Here is a 14,109-nt window from a genome sequence, read left to right as displayed (position 1 = left end):
AGCCCTGCATCTCTGGAAGGAAACACAATAAGTAATTATGAGTTTACAGTGCAATTACATAATCATTTAGTCTCAGGCACTTTCCTTGGTGTTAGACAATTTTGTTGTTAGGCTGTGAACTCAAAGCGGGGTTTAGCACTTTTGCCTCCTTGTGCCATTTGGACCTGAGGAGCAAAGTCCTTCATGACTGCAAGTGTTCAGCACTGTGGTTCTGCTCCCCAGAAAGTGGGCTCCTCCCACATCCAAATGCACACCTTTGACTTGTGAACTGCCTTTTCCACAGACTCTGGGAATTTCACCAATGCCTTATTTCCTTCAAATCCATTTTCTTGCCCAAATTACGGGTCTCTTAACCAAATAATGATTTAGCTCAGCCTGACTCAGTTTGAGAGCACAGATAAGAACACAGCAGATACTAATCTGCCTGGGAGACAGTCACACGCATATGCTGTACAACTGCAATCTTAATCCTCGCAGTACACATATCAGGGCCGGGTAATGCTTCTTCTGACCCCTCTCCTGGAGTAGGCCAAGGGGAAACTGCTGTAGATGATGAAGAATAAGTGATGGTGGCGGATGACTGGTCTAGGACATGTGTTCCAGTACTACTGAGGAGGAGCATGATGAATCATAGTAATCTCTTCTTTTATGTTTCTCTCTTTTTGCAGTAGGCCCAACACCCATTAGGACTGGTGGTTGTTTATCTGCTCTCCTGTCATCCCATCTCAATATCTCATCTATGAAAGTAAAATACAGCTCATGTTTTTATTCTTGGCAGGTAAACACAGGAACCCTTTGCCTTCTCTAGTGCTTTTTGATGTCCTTGCTTATTCTTTTGATGGGTCAGAGGATGCCTTCAGTGCTGTCCAGGCAAAAAATATATATATATATCCAATCAGGCTCCTGCTGTATTCAAATAAATTGTCTTTTTCTTTTTTTAATCTAGAAAACACTATTTGCCCTCTAGGGCTGACAGTTATTCACACATACTCAGAAGCAAAAAAACCCAAACACACTGAATTCATCATAGTGAGCTTAGCGGGTAAGAGCAAAGGTGTCCGAAGTTGTGCTTGTGGAGGGTCACATGAAGAGTGGAGGGAAGCAGTGATGAGTGGATGTGCTCATAATAATGTTTATCTGAAGTGCAGCCCGTGAGTGCTCAGGTGAAGTACCATGACAACCACTAATATAAGACCCTTTCTAGACTTTTTACAAAGGTTTTGTGTGCTGTGAATAGCCTCTGGACTACACAGAAGGAGCTCTTGCTGCAGTGGGATATGCATTGTTTAAAGGGAACTGCAGGATTTGTTAGAGGAATAGACAATGCAAGGAAATAGGCAGCTGCACAGAGCAGTGAGGACCATCTTAAAAGCTCAGTGCTTAACTGCTCCTAGATATCGCTACTTAATTTCATCTATTGTGTTTCTCAACCGAACAACCAAGACTCTAATAAGCAGGTACACCCAGCTCTATGCAACGAAGCAAGCACGCTCAGATTGTAGGCTACACAGTAGAGGATGTAAGGCTTTGAAACTGCAGAGATGGAAATCATTACCATGAGAGCACATTCCATCACTTGCTTCCCATGAGTAGAAATCCTTACAGCTCCTGTCTCCTCACCCCCAATACCCCAGAAGACATTCAACTGCATTACGTAACAGGCAAAAACTGAATCTGCAATACAGCTTCACAGCAGCAGGGCTCTCCTTCACCCTTGTGGAGAGTTTTTGGGCAGGGGCAGAGGACCTTTGTGTCATACAAAGCAAATTGCTTCTTCTGAGTTAGATTGCCATAAAAAGTCTAAGCCATCAAATGACAGACAAGGAATAAGATGGAAGGATGGCAGAGAAAGAGTCATTTGAGATGGAAGAACAATTTTGTGGGTTGGTTTTTGTTTGGGTTTTGAAGAATAAGAACATTGCTCTTTCAGCATATGATGCACAATAAATGCTGAAAGGCCAAGCAGAGGAAAAAGGGGAAAAGGCCCAGAAAACCTTCAATATATTATTGGAATATGAGACGGAAAAGGTTTTGTTTCCATGGTAACGGGGTCTATGGTGCTTCTGCTTGAGCAATCTACCAGAGAAAGAGGTCTTTTCCTGTTAGAGATGCCAGTGAAATGAAAGATAATTACAGAGACCCTCTGCCTCAACTGGGTACATTTGTAAATATTCTACTTGATGCATTTAAGTGCTCAGATCTTACACAGCCCCCAGAAATTGATGTCTCCATAGATGAAAGAGAATGAACTCCTGCTTATGCGTAGGTGTGCCACAGGCCACAGGCCTATGAAGGTTTGTGCACGTAGCAGTTTTTTTTGCCCTTTCACTGTTCTTGATCTGTGAATGAATGCAGCCCAAGGCGTCAAGACAAACTTAAGAGTTAAAATCCTTCTTGACTTCCAATTTTGGATTACAAAGTTGCCGTTCTCTTCCAAGATAAGAGGACTTTGTTCTCATCTGTCACCTCCAATTTCCCACATATATGTACGTCAAGTCTGAGGTGGTCTGTGGCAGCTACCTTGCACCGGTAGCACAGCATGAAAAAAGTTCAAGAAAAAAAAATGCATATGAAATAGGAACTTTGGGGTACCAAGAATAATGATATAAAAAAAACTGGAACAGGACTCCAAGCACAGCTTTCATGCTCTTGCAAACAGCAACATAAGATCATAGCTTAATAAAAATTATTAGTTTAAATACTGACTGAAAATATCCATCTACAGCACGCTTATAGTCAGAAGTCCAAAGAGACACTGCTGTGCATGTTGTAAAAGACAACATTTGCTCCAAAGAACTTAAAATCCATGTGTAAGACAAAGATTTGAATTTCTGTATTTTGCAGATGACAGTCAGAGATGAGGTAAGAGGTTGAAACACATCGTCTAAAGTTACACTGGAAGTTTGCAATAGAAGTAGTTGAATCTAAAGCTCCTGAACTGTACCAAATTTTTAAACTACATGAATATTTCCAGAATAGTATCTTCAGGAGTTCAGTTGCAGAATTCAGCAGACATAGATCAGCTGCTGAGACCCACCATAATTATATAAATGGAGTAAATAAGGCAGCATAATATCTCCATGGCCATGAGAACCTTATCCACAGTCCTCTGCCCACCATTGTTTCAGAAAAGACATTTTCTTCTCAAACAAGAAACAGTACCAACTAAACAAAACCAAACCAATAAACAAACAAACAAAAAACAGCATCCTTCAGCCATAATAGTATATTACACAGAGGAAGCAGGAGAGCATTTACCAGCTGGAAGGAAGATATCTCAGCATTGATCAGCTGAAGTATAGTTACTCAGGGAGACAGCAACAGCCTCTCTCTTCTGTATTTAAGAGCCAGACCCTGAAAGGACATGCTGCGAAAAACTTCTCTTGGGGGTGTCTGTCTGGTGCCCATCCTCCTCTTTTTGCCTCTGCCTGTCTAACCTTTGGGAAAGGAACCGTGGGGAGGAGGCAAGTGGAGACTGAAGTGTGCTAATAGCTAGAGAAAACAAGTACATATGCTCTCAGGTGCCAGTGCCAGGATCATCAGCAGGCAAACAGGTTACAAAACTGTGCTCCAAATGGACAGTCTTAGCACCTCTGGATCCTGATGGGAAAAATGTACATAGGTGTGAGGACGCACACAGCAGGATCCGTTCTTTTCTCTGGGGAAGGAGCTGACAGTGAATGCCAATCACAGCCTGAAGCTGGCAAAGAAGTTACAGAAAGCAGAGCAGGCAGAGACCAATGGCCATAGATAACATCCCTCCATTGCTCCTTGCAGTTTTCCAATGCAAGGCTTTCCCTCCTTAGTGCTACAGGCTGGGCTCCAGTCCCTCTTTCATTCCACTTAGACAAGTGCCAGTCACTCACCCCTACCACCACCAGCAGCATGTCAATGACAAATGGTTACAGCAAAACCCATGTGGCATCTTGTCCATCCATGTTCTGCCCCTGATCCCTATCACAAGTTTCTCTTGTGAGCTCTTAGGACACACAAAATCTACACATCTACATGTGTGTGTGCACAAGGCTCTGGCCTCAATTAGCTTTGTATTATTGCAGTCATTAAGTAATTCATCACATTGCCCATCACATCACCAAAGAGAGAGATTTCTTTCTCTGATCAGGCATCAGAACAGAATGGTGGCCATTTGAAGAGATGGAGAACAGATTTTGAGCCAACCACATATTTTTCTTTTTCTTGCAGTACTCTCCATTCAGAGTCAAAGTCAACCTGCATGGATTTTCTATAGGGCTCTTTTGCAACTATGAAAAGCTCCCAAAAGCTAATCCTGCAGGAGCACTTTCAGTAGCCCTTAGAGGTCAGGGCAGTGACAGAGGAACATCTGGCATCTGAATTTCTGGTGGTTTTACCTAGCCCACAAGCTGCTCTGAATACAGAAGTAGTTCTCTAGTTTCCTCTCCTGCTAGAGATGCCCACTAAACTGACATAAAAGTCATATCAGGATTGGGAGTCAGTGTACAGCCTTGTGCACACTCTGCCCTAGGGGAAAAAAAGGTTTCGTCAGCTCCACTCTGCTAGTGGAGCTGCACCCAGCCCATAATCATCTCTCCCAGTACAAGCTAATAAGTGGGCAGAGAGCTCAGTGCCTTCTCCCTCCTGCAAGGACACCCCACCCGCAGCTGTGCACCTAGATAAAGTGCCAACAAATTATGGAGGCGAGGCAGAAAATCATTCCTACAGCTCCATTTGCAAGATAATTTATAACATCTGCTTCTGAATTCAAACGAGAGCAGTGCTGCAGCCTTTCTAACCTGCTGCTCTTGCAGCACAGTTGTCACCATCTTCTAGCTGTTTGGGGAGCCTCTGTGAAAGGGAAATGCATTAATGGAGCACAGGCCAGCCATTAGCAGACACTTGTCCAGATTGTAATAGAGATCATAGCTTGTTTGCTTGCCCATGGCCTCAGCAAAGGGGTCAAGGACTGAGATAGGGTGACAGAGATGGTATTCCTGCTTCCAGCCAGCAGTGCTGGAACAAGAGGCAGCCAGGAGTAAGAGGCAGAACAGGGCACCATGGTCTCTCCAGTCTCACACAGCAGTCACGGGAGATGTAGTAGTAATGTGCCAAGGAAAAGTGACACAGGTGTGGTCTGTCTGTGTGACATTCTCAAGCTGGGAAACCAACTCTGTGTACTTCCCAAGCATAACCAGAGTACACCAGGCCACCCTGACTTTAGGACACAGAAGCTTTGTCAAACCTTAGCAGTGTGGGCTGGGGTTAGACTCTCTCCTTGCCTATCCCTGGTTGACTGAGGCACAGCCATTAGCATTTCCCCTTTGCAGGTCCTGCCTCTGTCTCTTGCTCCTTCTCCTGCATGCTCCTTCCTCAACTCCATCACAGCTGCCAGCCCCCAGTGAAACCTAAGTTTCTCACCTACAGCTTGCCCCCAGTTCCTATTGGCAAAAAGCAGGGAAGAAAATGCTAATCCCCTTCAAAACAGGATAATAACCCCATCCGGGTTATGTGGTGCCAACTCAGAAGAGAGACAGGTTGAGAATCAGACCAGCCTGCCATAGTAAATGCATTTTGAGTCTGACAGCCCTACTTTAACTTGGATATACTTTCCCCAAAAGTAGGGCAAATTGTTCTCAGGAAGTCCACAGGTCCATATCTTGGCCACTGGAGTTAAGGAAGATGTGTCCCCCTTCCTCAGCAAACGATTGGATTAACCTCTCTGCCCACAAGAACTACACAAGGCATGCCACGTGGGCTGCGCCTGTGCCACTCAGGGAGAGATGCCCAGTGGTGGTTCTCCTGTGGTCAGGGGGGCAAATGGACATCAGCAAGTGCTGCCTCACTGCAGGATACTCCTTGCGGTGCTCCTGCTGCCACTGGCCTTCCCTCCAGGAGCTCTTCTGCTCTTCTTCCTCCCTCCCTCTCAGTTTATGCAAAGTAGCTCATTAGTCCCATTAGCAGCAGAGCACCATCTCTGATTGTTCATCAGTGATTCCTTTGTCGCCCTCCATCACTCCTGTTGAGCCTCATTAGTGCTGCTAGGAAGCAGGAGAACTGATAGGATATTTATAGGAAGGGTGGGGTGTTCTTTACACTACTGCTGTCTAATATCCATTCTCTGCTCCTCACCCCTCCCCTCATCCTAGTCCTCCCTAGAGAGCCTCCTCCTAATGTGGGGAGTTGTCAAGGGGCTATATGAGACAGGACAGGACTAACCTGGTGTTTTTTGAGTCAGAGAAATGAGAAAGGGAGCAGAGAAAAGGGTGAGTTGGAGGTATGCAGAGCCTTAATGCTTGGTCAGGAGCGTACAGGCTTGCATAGGGCTGGGGACCTGTCAGGGGAGAGCTGAGCACGTGCCCCTCTGCACACGCATGTTGGCTGGGATGGCAGCCCACAAATGAATGTGAAGAGCTCGTCATGTGCACACATCCATCATGGGGAGGTCCGTGCCCTAGCTGCAGGCAGGGCAGCTTGTGCATGAGGTGCTTCCATCAGGGGCTGGGTGTGAACGGGCATCCACACAGCACACCCACCCCCTGGTGTGTAAGCCAGCGGAGAGCTGTACCACGCTCCAACAGCCCCAGAGGGAGCAACCTCCTTGGTTACTTACAAGAATATTCCTTCAAGCAGCACTTAATTATGGAGGCAACTAGACAGGGACTAATCATTCACTATAATACAGGGGAGAATAATCGGCTGAAGGCAGGAGATAGTTTATCCAGAAGAAGAGCTAGTGTAGGAAGGAAGAGACTGAAGAAGAACCACAGGACAAGGAGAGGAGGAGGAAGGAGGAACAATACCCTAAATCAGTTACCAAGTATGGACACCTTTATGACTTCATAAATGGAATATGCTTACTGTCAGCAATCTTTGTCTTTCAGCATCACAAGGACACCTCCCTAGCCACAGGCCACAGACCCTGATCTCACCAGCAGTCAGATCAGGTGACATTTTAATATCACTTTACATCTCAAGATTGTGACTTCCTTCCAAAGGGTCCCAAGGAGCTTTTATAACCTTTCCAGACACATAATTCATGTCTTTTGGCACTGAAATGGACCTCGTTCCTGAGAAGGATGAGCCAGCTCCACCTCTATGCAGGAGTTTTGGACAGAAAACAGCGACAGCTTCTGTATCCCTCTGAAGCTGTGGGGTACATGTGTGCATGTGTGAGGAGGGGTATTTCAGAGTGCAACTGCAGAGGATGGAAGCTGGCCAGGAGCTGTGGCCAAGTCCTCTGCTGATATGTAGGTTAGCGCTGGCGCTGGGGAGCTGTAAGAAAGCGCTGGTGATTCAGAACATGGCACTCTTCCCTTGGCCTCCCTAGTGAATTACATCCCTACAGGGGGGCAGACCTCTATGTGGCTGGGGACGGCTCTTGAAAGAGGCTGCAAGCCAAGGTCCTGACTCGGGTAATTGTTCTGGATCAATGACCAAAATACAGGCTATTGATCTTGGACAAAATCCAGCTTTGGGACATGGCATCACACATTTCTAAATCCCCTTTTTGGGTTTCAACCAAGTCCCACTGCCTTCCTTTCCTGTTCAGAATGGTGCCTTGCTGGGAACAGAGGCTGCTCCATTCTCACCCTGCTTCTCCTACGCTCTGCCTGGGTGCCTGCTCTTTGGCTGCAGGTGATGTGAAGGCCCTGGGTGGCACAGGTCTGCTGGTGGAGCCAGTGTGCCTCCTGGGCTGCATTATGCCCAGAGGTGTCCTGCACTGCTCAGGGCACTGCCATGTGAAATGCTGTGAAGCACCCTGTGAAGAGCCTTCCTTGCTTCCCACTGAGGATGGTGCCGTCACACAGACAGTTGGCAGTAAGCACGTGGAAGTGCTGCTCAGCTTGGTCCTGTAGCTCAACCAACCTGCTACAATCCGTGCTTGGTTGGGAAGAAAAAGCTGCTGTTCCTCCATCCAGCAGCTTGCCAGTCTCATTCCTATGGGCTTTAACCAAAAAAGCATCACAGAGAATCAGCATCCTTGGAAAATTATGAACAAGGCCCACATGAGATTTGAGCAGAGCCCTCAGTCCCAGAAGTGTGTAAGAAACTGGCTCTTCCTTTCCTCAGCCGGTGCTGAGGAAGTCCATCCTCAACTTGGATGCTGCAAGCAAGTCCATCAGGGAACGCCTGCCCTCCTGTACAAACAGAGGCTGCTCTCTCTGGCTCCCTAAGCAGCAGGAGCAGAGCTTCCCCTGTCTTCTGCAGCTGCAGATCATCATGCATACAGTATTATGTTCGGAAATCTCCTCCGCCTTCCTTATTCCTGCATCTCTCCTCTTGCAGCTAATTTAATTGACTGCCCTGGTTATGAAGAATCATGGTGTCTAGGAACCAGGAGTAATACTTAGCATGATATTGCCGTTTTCACATCCCAGAGCTGTGCAAACATTAACTAACGCTAACTCTAATTAGCTGCAACTCACTGGAAGGTAGGTAGGCTTGATATTAGCCCTATTTTTTAGCTGATGACACAAAGATGCAGAAGGTCCAAGTTACTTATTTCTACTGTGGAGATGAGTTAAGCAAAAGAACCAGGATGCAAATGGGCAAATATGTTTTCTAGGCCGTTTTGCCATCCTAAGGGCATTCTGGCCCCTCACATAACATACATTTGCCCCAACCCTCACTCAGGAACTGAGGGCAGGGGGCCATGGTCCTGCCATGCCTCAGAAGCGCCTGTGCTGTGGTCACTCAGCTGAGGACCCCTCCCACGGTGAGTGCTGCCCTCACACACTGACCCTGTTTGTGAGAGCACCCAGTTGGCACATGCAATGCCACCAGGACTCAAGGAGGTTTCCAGAAGCCACAGTCATGCAATAGTAGAGCACATACAACCCCCTGTCTTCTGTTTTCCCACTTTTTCCTGGGCCTGAAAGATGTTGAATGAAATGGCAAAAGTCTGCAATGACTGCCCTAGAAGCCATATTATTAGCAGAAAGTGGTGCTCTGAAGCCCTACCATGGTCAGGTTAGCAATAGCTAGAGAATATACGCAGTTTATATGTGCTACTAATCTTTTTTAAACAGAGCAAGGCCATTGTGCAACGACATTTCAGCTTTAGATATTGTAAGTCACTGCTATGCTCTTCTGTCCCCAGAAACTGCCTGTGCTTTCTTTGCTTTCTCTCTTGGTTGTTCTTCTCCACAGAAATTCAAAACTGTCTTGAAGTTCAGCATCTCACACTTAGGAAAAGAGCCAGGAAAGTTCTTTCTCCTTCCTTCATTCTCTCTCCTCTCCCTCACAGCAGACCTTTCAGCAAAGTCATCAGCAATACTGGCTGATAGACACTGTGCAAGACTGGTTTGGTGGAGGTTCTCCACCAGATGACTGCTATCTCAGTATTTTGAGTCTGTCTCAAAATTCCCTCAAGCTGTTTCTATCAGCAGTAGCCCTCATCTTCACTCATCTCTGGGCCATCACGCTTCTGCCCACTCTACTGAGGTAGGCATCCTACCCAGAGGTGGTTGCATTTCCCTAATTAGACAGTTCATTGCTGCACCCCTGAACTGCTGGCTCCAGTAATTGGTGGGCATTATCTGCCTGCTGTAAATGAGTTATCAGTCTCATTGGATAGTTGGCCAGAAGCTGCTCCCGTGGTCAGACTCCTAAAATGTTCAGAGAAAGAGCTGCAGAAGAGCAACCAGGCTGCAAACTGCATCCAGGCAGCCGGTGCATCAACTTACAGACTGAAGGGCAGGTGGGAGGTGAAGCCCACCCTGTTCCCAGATACCCCACTAGTGATGCATTCAGAGCAGGGCAATCCTAGCCTCAAAGATGCACCTACTTGAGGCTTCCTCCCTTCACCACACTGCTTGGAAGGGAGCCTGAGCTTTGAGTTGACTGATTCACGTTTGCAGCACCAGAGGTCAAGGTCTCTCTTCTGATGCACAGAAGTGAAAGTTTGTCTGCTTCGTGTCGTATTTACAAGGACATACAGGTTGGGGAAATATCACAGCTAAAAAATTGATTGGTGAAAATAGTTTTGTCCAAAAGCAGGAGCGGATGGGAAGAGAGGTCAAAGGCAGCACTGGCCAAAGCTGATGAGTCCTGAGTGGAACAGGATGCCACTGTACCATTCCTCTTCCTTCGTATTGTTTTGCTCCCATGAAAAACCTGGGCAAGCTCAGCTTTGGAGAATGGTGGGCAGTTCTGGTCCCTGCTCCCCAGGAGGCACAGAGAAGAGCACCTGTAATGGCCAGGGGGAAGGAGCAGGCACCCTGGGAGGAGAGAGAAACACCTGGGGTCTTCACTTTGGAGAGGAGGATGTGAGGGAGCTTTACAGATGCACCAAGACAGCAGTTGAGGTGAAAGCAGAACTGTTACTCACCAGATCCCGTGCTCCTAGAATGAGGGCACTCCCTGAAACAAGTAAGAAATTGGTTAAAATCAGGGAAAAAAATATTTAAGGTGGATAACTGGGAACATCTGGACTTTGCTGTCCCAGGAGGCAGTGAGAGCAGCCACGGTCAGCAGGGTCATAGGCCCATGAATGCAGGATCCAGGCACCTCTCTAAGCCCTGACTCCTTTGTGCAGACACAAAACTTCTCCTTCCCTACCTTCTGCCATAGCCTCATACAGCAGGTCTTGAGCCTGAAATCAGCAGGGATGTGGCTGAGCAGAAATAGTAAAGAAGCCATTTTGCCTTCAGTCAATGAGTGCATCCCCAGAGTCTCTGAGAGAAAATGGCATGCAGGAAAATGTGTGTAGGGACTACAGACTCAGAGTTATCTGAGCACCTTGAAGTCTAGCCAGGCACTTAGAGAGGAAAGTAAAGTCACAGTCACTTCCAGTCTCCCTAGGAAGATAAGCTTTGGGTCCAGCCAGGAGCCAGGCTCTTTTCCATCTGCCAGCTGGGGTGAAGGCTTTGCTTCTCTTTGTAGCACTAGCCCAACCCTCAACTCCTTTTTAGATGTATTTAGGAAGCAGTGCTCAGTCTGACAGCTGTCTTGCAGCTCACACATGAATTAGAGCCAGAGTTTACAGAGAAAGAAGACAAGGAGGAATATATATAGTTCACAGAGTCTCACTCCCCTCATTCACAGCCTGCCTTTTAATATTCCTCATGCACCTTTGCCTGAAGACCACAGCCATGCATCAGTGCTGTTTCATTCAAGATAGTCTCTGGTGACAGAAGACATCATATGTGTGAACAGGTGGTAGAGAAAGAAAGAAGCAGAGGAGGAGAGAAAATTATCCCTCCTCCAGTTACATTCTGTATGGAAAGGAAAGCCATGTCAAATTGAGGAGCTTTAAGAATTAATTTAACCACAGGCTTTGGAGCGCACACCTACCTTCAGAGGGATGTGTGTGAATATTCCACATTCCTCATGCAGAACATCCTCTTTTAAGGTTTATCACACTTCAGCTCCTTGGCTAGGAACAGGAGCGCTCTACTGTTGCACAAATCTCAACTAATGCAGCAAAGTTCAATGAGAAAGAAACCTTATCGGAGGAGATGACTTTATTCTAAACTACTGATTTCATTCACACTCATTCTTTCATGCCCGCTTTTTCTCAGGCACCAAGACATCCGTGCCCACATGCTCCAGCCAGGACTGCTTGCAAAGACGGGAGGATGAGTGACACAAGTTAACAAGTCATCACATCTCACATCTTTTGAGTTCCTCTTAGGTAGGTGACCATGAGTTGGTTTGGAGTTTGCCTTTTTCTTACTTTAAGGGTTCACAGGGGTTGTGGTCTTTTGTCACCCCATCCTGTTCTGCCTCTCAGGAGTATTAGGAAACATTACTCGTTGCCTTTAGTTTCCTTACCTGGATGTCTTTAATGTCTCCAGCCTTGTCTTTTATCTTCCCACCTCTTAATAGCTTCAGTCTGTGGTTTGCTTTCAGCTGACCTTTGTTCTCCGCAGACTGGGTGTTTTGAGAAGCTGTAAGGAGTGCTGTGTTCTTGATGATCTTCTAGCCTAGGTGTCACCAACGCCTGCCACTCCTGTCCTTCTGCCACATCCTCTGGTGCCTTTCATGCCCATTCATACCACTCTCAATGTTTCTGTTAAATGTCTACAATATCTCTGGCTAAGGCACAGTCCCAGCCCCCACACCTTACATCACTATCCTTGGAAGATCCTATAATAAAGGACAGACATTTAAAATGTGCTGCATATTTAGCTAAAGAAAAGCTGTTTCACTCCCTGGTGATTCTTATGACTGTAAGAAGCATGTTCTGGCTGCATGGTAACCCGGTGCAGAGAGTTTGTCAACAGGACTTTTGTCACCAAGAGACAAGTGGATGTGTAGAAAACCTCTCCCTCGGCAGATCGCTGTCAAATCTGGACTATAGGCCACAGTAATTAGGAGGGGGGGGGAAAATTAGGCAAGTGAAAAAATAACTGATGAGTTGATTTTTATTTTTTTTTAAATCAATTCTCTTTGAAGGTGGTTGCCTGGCTGGAAGCTGGGCTGAGCGCTGGCAGGGGGAGGCAGCTCACTAGTGAGGCTGGGTAAAGTTTCTGGTGAGCTCTATTTCCCACCACTGCATCGTTTCTGCCATTTGTCATTCGGCTCTCCCAAGCTCAAGCAGAGCCTGCTTCCCCAGAGCACTAGCCCACCATGCATCCAGCAGATTCAGTGACATTGAAGCGTGCTCATACATTGCAAGATCACAGTCCCAGCAACAGGCTGCCTGCACCTCTCAAGGCATCCCGAAACCTGGAACCTCATTAAAAACCAGCACCTGCTGCGCAGCCACCTCTGTGACTAAACCATACCAGAAAAGCCAAGCAGGCACTGGGTACACCCTCTCATCTTACAGCCATGCCATAAACTTCTTAGACCTTACAGGATCATTTTCACCGACTGATCTCTTCACCCACAGAGTATTTCCTTATGGATAAATTCAGGATCCTGCTGAGAGGCACTGGATGAGGTGTATATTTTCTGATGTGCTTGGGTGCCTCGGAATTTCTGAAGACCCCAGTAGGTCCCCTATCAGGCACTTACATACTACTGGAAATTTTCTCTCAAGGGTTGTGGGACTTACCCTGCTCACAGAAAAAGCTGAGAACAGGACTAAAATCACCACAGCCCCTTCCCAGCTCTAGACCCCTTCCAATGGATGGAGCTGCCCTCTAGGGTCTCCCCTGGCGCAGCCATGACAAAGCGGAGATGAAACCGCTCACTTCAGGCAGGCTGATTTGATTCCTCCACCCCTTAGGGCAGGCACCTTAAATGTCAGGACATCTGGGCCAAAATTTACTTGTGCCGGATTTGGGACTTAGAGCCTTACGCAGAGTCTCACACCGTGTCTGCGCTATCTGAGCCAGCGCTGCTGCCATGTGCTGCACACAGCCTCTCCCCCTGAGCAGGGAGCTCACAGCGTTCAGCCCGCAGCGCTTCCTAGCAGCTCTGAATACAGAAGCAGGTCTGGACTGAAACCAGCAGCAGTTGCATGTTACGGATTTCTAAGGAATTGTGCTGGCAGGTGGGGAAGTGGCAGTTTTCTGTCAGCAGAGATCACTTATATTGTAGGAGGGAAAAAACTCAGAGCTTGCAGCTGTGATTCCTAAAGGAATATTCTTATTATGTGGGCTTTTTTTTTTTTTTCCCTTCAGTGCTTGAGAACTATGGTCAGAGTTAAGGTTACATGGTGTGTAAGACAGCAAGATGGGGTAAGTAAAAACACTGACCCTGCTTGAGTAGGGTTTACATGACCCCCTTCCAACCAGTGTCTATGATTTTGCACCCAGAACACAGTAATTGTTTTCAGTTCTGGGGGAACCTTGTAATACTGGGCTCTGACTTCATCTCATGTATGGGAAAGTGATTTCTTTCTTTCTTTGCAGTAGCATTCCCTAAGAAGCCTTTAAAAGGTGTTACTTAAAATACCCATTAACCAGGAAGACATGTACTGCAACACACACGGATAAAAGAGCTTGGATTTACAGGGAAAAATAAATGAAAAACTGCATCACCCAGGAACATAGACTGGCTCTGAAGATTTTAAGAGAGTTAAGAATGATTTAGCTCCCCTGTGGCCACTAGACTAACAGCAGGTGGCTGAAATGGCTCAAATAAAATGCAGCCATTTTGGAGGCAGTGAGCCTGCACTGCTCCACCAGGCAGTCGTGCCTTCCTTTCCATTCACCATCAATGAGAGAAAATCACTGGCTT

General features: G+C 46.8%; 1 protein-coding gene across 5 annotated transcripts in view; it reads right to left on the bottom strand.

Moving 5' to 3' along the window:
- Positions 1 to 12,175, bottom strand: part of GSG1 (germ cell associated 1) — a 91,713-nt gene extending 79,538 nt beyond the window's left edge. For 4 of the 5 annotated variants that reach the window (XM_080570309.1, XM_080570314.1, XM_080570312.1 and 1 more), the window contains exon 1: positions 11,752 to 12,175. The gene's annotated coding sequence lies outside the window, so the exon portion shown is untranslated. Of the gene's footprint in view, positions 1 to 10,306; positions 10,339 to 11,751 lie in introns of all 5 variants that reach the window. The other variant, XM_080570310.1, reaches the window with a different exon arrangement.
- Positions 12,176 to 14,109: the final 1,934 nt, after the last annotated feature.

This window comes from Anser brachyrhynchus, assembly GCF_964034855.1.
Source record: "Anser brachyrhynchus genome assembly, chromosome: 1".
NCBI lineage: Eukaryota > Metazoa > Chordata > Aves > Anseriformes > Anatidae > Anser > Anser brachyrhynchus.
Note: the sequence above shows the minus strand (reverse complement) of the source record. Positions and strands in the feature narration are given on the sequence as shown.